Raw genomic sequence first — 8,811 nt, 5'->3', positions numbered from 1 at the left:
AGCAAAGGCACTGCCTTCAGTGTGCACATGTAATCCCAGCCCAGGTGTGTGCCTGGTCTCATAGCTGCAGAATATGGCACTGGGTCTGATGGGCCCAAGCAATTCAATTGCATGGTTATTCCTTTAATCAAACCTACCAAGCAGGCACTAAAGCTCTCAGAGCTGTTTAAAAAGTACCCTCTCCCACAGGAGCCTGACCAAAGCACCTGTCCCCACTTCCCTGGTTGGCAGGAGGAAGAGCAGACCAGGCAGGCATGAAGCAAATAGTCTTTATTGGGCTCACACCAGGAGTCCATTGGTCTTGAGGACCTCTGTGAACTTGCTGATTTTGTTCTCCATGTTCTTCTCTGCCTGTTTCCATAGCCTCAAGAGCTGCTTCTTCTTCCGATAGTGGATCTTGGCCTTTTCCTTTTGTTTCTGCTCCAGAGTGGCTGTTGCTGCCTGGTACTTCCACCCGACCTCATGAGCCAGACGTCCCAGGTAAGCAAACTTTCTGGTAGGCTTCAGCCACACAACCTTGAGGGCGGCAGGGAACACCATCCGTTTTTTCATGCCATAGGGTGGAGGGATCTCATCCAACACCTTGAGGCATTCCAGGGCAGCCTGGCCTCGCTTGGTCTTGTGGGACAGCATGCCTTGCACAGTGCGCCAAAAAATGTGGCTCAGGGCTCAGAAGAGGTAAGGGCCTCGAGAGGGGTTGGTGTTCATCTGCTTTCAGAGAAATGCCAGGTACTTTAGCTTGTTTCTGTAGAAATTTCCCGAAATGTTGATGCCCTCACAGCGCACAACCACCACCTTCTGGCCCAGCAGTACCTGCTTGGCCACAATGGCCGCCAGGCGGCCCAGAAGATAGCCTCAGCCATCCAGCACTAGAACCTGCCCCTCCGCCATCTTCAGGAGCCACCTGGGAAAAGCCAGGATATTTTTTTCTTATTCCATCCATTTGCCTGCAAACCCCATGGTGTCATTGTTTTTCTCTGCTGAGTAGTACTCCATTGTGTATATGTACCACATTTTCTTTATCCATTCTTCAGTTGAAGGGCAACTAGGTTGTTTCCATGTTCTGGCTAGTACAAATAATCCTGCTATGAACATAGTTGCAGATGTGTCCTTGTGGTATGATTGAGCATTCCTTGAGTATATGTATGTACTCACTCATAAGTGGATACTAGATGTAAAGCAAAGGATAACCAGACTGCAACTCACAACTTCAGGGAGGCTACCTAGTAAAGAGAACCCTAAGAAAGACACAGGGATCACCGAACAACAGAGAAATGGATGAGATCTACATGAAAAAACTGGACATGAGGGGAGGGAAATGGAGGGCAAGGTTCTGGAAAAAGAGAGCTTAGAGGAGCGGGAGATCCCAGCTGGATCAAGAACAGAGAGGGAGAATAAGGAAAGAGACATCACGATAAATGAAGACTCAATGGGAATAGGAAGAAGCAGAGTGCTAGAGAGGTCCCCAGAAATCCACAAAGATATCTCCACAATAGACTAGTAGAGAGAGTGCCTGAGCAGACCTACTCTGGTGATCAGATGGCTGACTACCCTAACTGTCATGATAGAACTCTCATCCAGTGACTGATGGAAGCAGATGCAGAGATCCATGGCCAAACTTCAGGTGGAGCTCCAGGAGTCCAATCAATGAGAGAGAAGAGAGATTCTATGAGCAAGAGATATGGAGACCATGACAGGAAAAAGCACAGGGACAAATAGCCAAACTAGTGGAAGCATATGAACTATGAACCAATAGCTGAGGAACCCCCTTGGAACTGGACTAGGCCCTCTGGATAAGTGAGACAGTTGATTAGCTTAAAACATTTAGGAGGCACCAGGCAGTGGGGAACTGGACTAGGCCCTCTGAATAAGTGAGACAGTTGATTAGCTTGAAATATTTAGGAGGCACCCAGGCAGTGGGACCGGGACCTGTCCTTAGTGCATGAGCTGGCTTTTTGGAACCTAGGGTCTATGCTGGGAATTTGTTCAGCCTGGGTGAAGGGAGGAGGTGACTGGACCTGCCTCAACTGTGAATCTACCAGGCTGAGTTGAATACCCAGGGAAGACCTTGTCTTGGATTAGGTGGGAATGGGGCATGGATTGGGTGGGGGAAGGGGTGGGAGGAGGGAGGACAGAGGAATCCTTGGCTGATATGTAAAATTAAATTATTTATTAAAAAATTACCACTCCCCCCCCAAAATCAGATAAACAAAACAAATTCTCAACTGATTAAGGTCTAATATCCAAAATATACATATTGAACACAAGAAATCATAAAGCAAAACAAATATTCTAATGTGATGAAAGTCTAATATCAAAAATTTATTTATTGAAGACAAGAAATTAAATAAAACAAAAATTCTCATCAGATAAATGTTGAATATCCAAAATATACATAATGGTCCAAAGAAATCACATAAATAAAACAAATTTTCTCTTCTGATAAAGGTGTAATATCCAAAATATATATATGGAACATAATTAGATAAACAAAACAAAAACATTCATCTAATAAAAGTCTATTATGCAAAATATACATATGAAACACAAGAAATTTCAAAAAAATCTCATCTCATTAAGGTCTAATATCCAAAATACATATTGAACCCAAGAAATTAGATAAATAAAACAAAAATTTTCATCTGAAAAGGTCTAATATCCAAAATATACATATTGAATAAAGTTGGATAAATAAAACAAAAATTCTCATCTCATAAAAGTCTAATAACTTATAAAGGTCTAATATCCAAAATATACATTTTGAACACAGATAAATAAAACAAAAATTTTCATCTGATAAAGTTCTAATATCGAACAATATACTTATTGAACACAAAAAATCAGATAAATAACCAAAAATCCTCATTTGAAAAGGACTAATATCCAAAATATACATGTTGAACCCAAGAAATAAGATAAATAAATCAAAAATTTTCATCTAATAAAGGTCTAAGATCAAAAATATACATATAGAACATAATTAGGAAAATGAAAAAAATTCTCTTCTGATAAAAGTCTAATAACTATAACATATATTGAACATAAGAGATTAAATAAAACAGAAATATCTATCTGGTAAATGTCTAATATTCAAAATATATATATATATTGAACACAAGAATTCAAAAAATCCAAAATTCTCATCTGATAAAAGTCTAATAACTAAAATATAGTTCTTAACACAAGAAATCAAATAAAATAAAAATTCTCATCTGATATAGGTCAAATATAAAACAATACATTGATCACAAGAATTCAGATAAACCAAACAAAAATTCTCATCTGAAAAACGTCTAATATCTAAAATGTACATATTGAACATAGGAAATAATAAACAGGACAAAGTTCTCATGAGATAAAAGTCAAATATCAAAAATATACTTATTGAACACAAAAAATTAAATAAAAGAAAAATTCTCTGCAGTTAAAGTTGTAATATCCAAAATATACATATTGATGACAAGAAAACAGAGAAATAAAACTAAATTTCTCACCTGTTAATGGTTTAATAACCAAAAAACCACATTTAACACCAAAAATCAGTTAATAAAACAAAAATTCTCATCTGACAAAGGTCAAAAATCAAAAATGTATTTATTGTACACAAGAAATTAAATAAAACAAAATTTTTCCCTCTGAGAACATTCTAATATCCAAAATATGCATACTGAACACAAGAAGTTCAATAAAACAAAAATTCTCCTCTAATAGAGGTCTAATATCAAATATATACATATTAAACACAAGAAATTAGATACATAAAATAAAAATTCTCATCTGATAAAGATCTAATATCAAGAATATCATGATTGAACACAAGATATTAAATAAAACAAGAATTCCAATCTAATAAAAGTTTAATACCAAGAATATCAGCAATATATGTATTCAACACAAGAAATCATAAAAGATGACATTCTCATGTGATAAATGTCAAATATCAAACATATAGTTCTTGAACACAAGAAATAAAATAAAACCAAAATTCTCAGCTAATAGAAGTCTAATATCTGTCAGATATAGGTTTGGTGAAGATTTTTTCCCATTCTGTAGGCTGTCGTTTTGTCTTATTGACCATGTCCTTTGCCCTACAAAAGCCTCTGAGTTTCAAGAGGTCCCCTTTACTAATTGTTTCTCTCAGTGTCTGTGCTACTGGTGTTATATTTAGGAAGTGATCTCCTATGCCAATGTGTTCAAGACTACTTCCTACTTTCTCTTCTAGCACGTTCAGAGTAGCAGAGAAAGGAGGAGCTGAACAGATGATCTTTGCTGTGATGTCCCTCTTTGGACAGTGCCATAAAGAGCTAAAAAGTAACACTTTTCTCCAGAGCCAGAGTACATTGCTACATTTCTGCAGGGGATTTTCCCTTTTTGCAGAGTGAAGCAAAAGAAAGCCACAGCATAGGCAAGAGAAGCAGAGCTCAGCTACGAAGCCCCCTTAAGAGGGGACTGAGCAAAGCTCAGCTGTAGCAGCTCTCCAGGAGAAGAGCAGGATTTTTGTATCCTGCAGAGAGATCATCCCCCATCAGTTCCAGGCATGAATTTCCTAAGAAGTCAGAAAATTGTCCCATCCAGTGTCGGGCTGATCTTTGCAGTTCCAGCCTTCAGAGCTGTGCACAACAGCTCCAGGTCTCTGGGACACTTTCAGGGCAGAGCTGTTGTGAGCAGCTTCAGGTGTCCAGGATACCTCACCCTCCAGGGCTGAATGGTCCCTTGCAGTTCCAGCCATCAGAGCTGTCCTAAGCAGATCAAGGTGTTGCCTGACTCCCCAGGGAGTCAGGTCACCTTTCCCCAGAGTTGTTGCAACAAATTTACTTATATTGTTGGTACCAGAACCCGGGACCAACCCACAGATTTGCAAACAATTTACTTACACCTATTCTGACCATACACCGGTAGAGGCAGGCTGTTTAGATGATGGGAGGTGGAGCTGCATGAGCTCTCTCAGGAGGCTTGCCAAAATAGCTGTCTAAGAATTTCCTTGGTGTCTACTCCACAGGTCTGTACCCTCCAGAGTCGATGAAGATGTTTCTCCTGTCTTCAAAAAGAAATTCTCAATGACGGGACCTGTCACAATGGAGACCAAAATAACATCATTAACAGTTTTGAGGATGGGACTCAACATCATGACAGATTTATAAACTCCCAAGGGTATATCTATGTGTCACTAAAGAAAGTACACTGGCGGAACTATAATACTCAAAGTGGTTCTCCCAATTTTCACCAAGGTATCACCTGGGAACTGTGAGATAGGGAACTGCTCATGCCCAACCTCAGATCCCTGATTGCAGGGACTAGAGGGAGACACATGCACAAACACCTAGAAAAATACACAACATATACACATGTATGTGAGAGACAGAGAAAGAGATACTTAGAGAGACAGAGAAAGAGAGACTGAGTGAGAATGGGAGAACTCCATCAATTGAATGCTGAACAAATGCATGCAGGCATGTCCTACAGAGGGGAACAAAAGGAGCAGGGATCAGTCTCAGTTCCTGTATCCACACATTTAGATGTGTGACCAGGCCTCTCCAATTGCTGCTTGGAGAATCAATTGCACAAGGCCTTTTAATGCAAGTAACAAAAAAATTAACTCAAACTCACAGCAACTAGCATCTCACACTAGCCAGCACTTGACAGAATCTCTTCAAATTCATGCTGGGAACTCACATCCTACTGCTTCAGTCCATGAGTACTATGACTCATGCCACAGGCTCTGTTTTTGTTTCTTTTTAGAAAATGCAGAATAGTCTATGTCCTCATGACAATCCTGTCCACATTTGAGGTTCTGCCTTTGGGAAGAATTCAGAGACATGATTTTGGACAAAGGCATATCCTGAAGATGCAGTCTACCAGAAACACAGACCTTATATAAAATGAATTAATGATGACAGAGTGGACCTGAGATTGAAACCACAGGGTTTGAAAGAATGAATAAGTATTCTTCATGCTCTCTTCTGTGATAAAGCTCAAGCGATCTCACTGCTAATTTCTTTCAATAGTCATTTGCTGTAGCTGACTGGTCAGTCTCGGAACCTTCTGCTTCACCTGCATCTTGGTGAGGAAGGATTGGTGGGATGGTGGCTCCCTGGTGCTCCTTGTGGGTGGATGAACACAAATTAACTTGCAGTATGACAAGGCAAAGATAATGGACAGACAACCCTAAGTCCTAATCAAATGTTTTAGAAAGCTTGTTTACCAGTGATTTGGTGATAACCCAAATTATTTTGTCCTGTGCTTCAGATGCCCCCTTTAGGTATCTCATCTGTCTGCTCTATTTGAAGGGAAGTGGTTATCTCAGCTATTTGGTTCTCTCTTCCCTCATAGCACAAGCTCCAAATAACCAAGGAGATAGCCTCTTCTTGTTCATTCACAGCTGCAGACTCAGAATTCTACTTGACTGCAGAGTCCACAAGCCTGTGCGTTTACAAGTCAGGAAAAAGTTGCCATGGTTCACAATCACCCCAGACATTTAGACTTTCCCCAAATATCTTGACTGGTCACTCTAACCATATAACTATTGATGGAGAAGACATATAAGGGCAGAACATGGTCACCAGACTCAACAAGTCACCTCACTGACAACTCAGGAACACAGAGCAGCTGGGAAGTACCTAAAGTTAGCCAGTGTGGTTGAAGTACAGTGATGTCCTGCCTTGAAATGGGCACACCTCATTAATCCCTCCCTCTTCATGTTGATCTCATGTTCACACATCAATGCATATTTAACCAAAGGAATGAAAGCCAAGAGTTCCCAGCATAAAGCATTGGCCTTACCAGTTCCTGACTTCTGAGCCAGAACAATTAATATCCTGGAACCCTTGAATTTCAAGAACCATGATAAGTGGGGAAGTTTTGTTGGTTCCCAGACTCCAGCTTTCTGTTCCCCATTACTGGAAGATTCAGCTCAAGCCCACTTCCTCCAGGAAGCTTCCCTTTTCCTGCACAGAACTCATTACACCATTCTCTTGACCATTTCTTTCTTGATTGTTTACATTGAGGCTGAAGGTCAGCTTTCTTCTGTCACTCTCTGGTCTCTCTACCCTCTCCAACTCTTTCTGAATTAGACTCTTCAGTATGCCACCATGTTCATCAGTAAATGGTGAAGACATTGAATAAACTTCCCAAGGGCAGTTGGTGTTGCCACAACATAGGTGACATCACAGAGGATTGCAGAGCTCTCCAGGATACAATAGAATGTCCAGGGAAGAGCTGTAGATGTCATGAGAGCTGACTTTGCTTCCCTGCTAATGAGCTTTCCTCATAAAACACACCAGAAGTCAAGCTGACCTTTGCAGGAATCTCTGCTGGGATACAAGGGACGCCCTTCAGCACCCCCTTCATCCAAAGCCAGAGATCTCTCCCTGATTGTTTGGACATCCTTTAGTTCTTTCCATGTGTGGAACTGAATGTTTATCTCCTACTGAAATTTTATGTACACAAGGTAATAATATCATAGAAATTTATATATGCTATCGTTCATAATAAGTACCTGCATCTCCTTATTTCCTTAGCCACAAGACATTATAGACTTAATGCTGACTGAGAAGGACACTTGTTAAACAATTTCCTGGTAAAGAGTCTGCAGGAAACATCTGGGCAAAGTTATGCTAGAGGAGAGGCTGACACAACCTAGCAACAAGTGCCCATAGGAGTGTGATATGGTCATGGAGTTCAGTGTGACTAAAATCAGTGTCATAAGCATGTGTAGTGGGTGTTGTTCTCTCTGTTGAGTAGCTCAAAGTGTTCTGCTGTTACTGGGTAGTAAAGGTGGCCAGACAGCTGGAGTCTTCCACACAAAATATGAGTTTCCTATACAGCAAAGGGTATTCAGGAAAATCCTTTGCAAGCCCCTTCATATTTAGAAACATAGACACAAGGTTTCCACTGGACACTCTAGATCAATGGTTCTTAATTTTTCCAATTCTCTGACCCTTTAAATATCACTACCAGTAGCTCCTCATGTCATGGTGAACCTTAAACATAATTGTTTAATTTTTCTTAATTTTAATTTTGCCACTGTTATAAATCATAATTCAAAAATTTGATTGCAGGATAAGTGATATGCAACCCCCATTGGGGTGGTGACCCACAGATTGAGAACCACAGCTCTGAATGCAGGCAGAAATCTCCTCAAATCCTGGCAGTGATGCTGGGACAGTGTGATTCTTAGTTTTGTTATCAGACTGAATCAAACTAGTCATCTGGGAAGAGGGACCCTCAGTGAGGAATTATATAGATCAGATTTACTTTGAACATGTCTCTGTGGATTTTATTTATTGTTAATTGAGATAAGTCTCCCTAAAATGGGCAGAATCATTTCATTGTCTGCAACCTGTACTGTGTAAGTATGAAGAAACTAGAGCAAAAGCATAAGCAAACAGACAGCATTGGTCTTTTGTTTATTTCAGCTCTTGGCTGTGGATGTGATATGATTAGCTGAGTACCTACCTTGATTTCCCAAAAATGGAACTATTACCTGGAATTATGGGCTATGATCATTTTTTCCCATTCTAAATTGCTGTGCCTGATAACTCAGTGTAATAAAGATGTTAAGAAACCACTCTATGACAGAGGGTTTTTCACAAGTCAGTGAGATGTGCATTTCAAGAAATGCTCAACAGCACCATATCTATCTCAGAAGAAGAGATCCTACTTCCTCCTGAACCCAACCTGTGTTTCCCTGTCACAGTTTTACAAAGGCACAGAGACACCCATAGACTCACAAACCACTTCACCCTGTCAATAAATGTCCCCTGATATTGTCTTGACCTATCTACTACCATGCTAAATTCTTCCAATGTGTTA

At 40.1% G+C, this 8,811-nt stretch overlaps 1 pseudogene; it reads right to left on the bottom strand.

The window, feature by feature from the left end:
- Nucleotides 1-255: 255 nt before the first annotated feature.
- On the bottom strand, nt 256-891 carry LOC128106258 (60S ribosomal protein L13a-like; annotated as a pseudogene).
- Between the last annotated feature and the right edge of the window lie 7,920 nt (nt 892-8,811).

Source organism: Peromyscus californicus, unplaced genomic scaffold (genome assembly GCF_007827085.1).
Source record: "Peromyscus californicus insignis strain IS unplaced genomic scaffold, ASM782708v3 Scaffold_123__1_contigs__length_124636, whole genome shotgun sequence".
NCBI classification, from domain to species: domain Eukaryota; kingdom Metazoa; phylum Chordata; class Mammalia; order Rodentia; family Cricetidae; genus Peromyscus; species Peromyscus californicus.
The sequence above is the reverse complement of the archived record's forward strand: the minus strand, read 5'-3'. Positions and strand labels throughout refer to the sequence as shown.